Consider the following 463-nt stretch of genomic DNA (forward strand, 5'->3'; position numbering starts at 1 on the left):
GCTGCCTGCTGGTGCTCGGGCTTTGCTGAAGCCTTGTCAAAAAGACACTTGGCTGCATCAAGCTGGGTCAGTGACACCCCAACTAATTCTGGCTACAGACAAGAGAGAGGAGCTGGCACAGCTGGAGAAGACCTTCCACAGCTGCCACTGCCCACGAGGGGCCCTTCCAGCAGCAGGTGCCTGTTCAGTTAGGGGCAGCGAGGGAGGGCCCAGTGGTGCCTCAGGGATGTGCTGCAGCCATGCTGTGCCCTTGTAATCCTCCTGCCACTGACTTGCATTTCCACCTGCTGCTGCTGGGGGCAAAGACTTGCTGGCTTGAGGTGCTACTACTTGTATTTGGCTGGTGCAAGCTGGTTCCAGATGACACTGCAGCCATCAAGGAAGCCCTGACATGACACAGTGCAGTCCTGCTCCAGTCACACACTGTCAGGTCCTCAGGAAAGGGTGTTTATCTGAGCCTGGT

The sequence above is a fragment of the Erithacus rubecula genome, assembly GCF_903797595.1.
Source record: "Erithacus rubecula genome assembly, chromosome: 3".
NCBI classification, from domain to species: Eukaryota; Metazoa; Chordata; class Aves; order Passeriformes; family Muscicapidae; genus Erithacus; species Erithacus rubecula.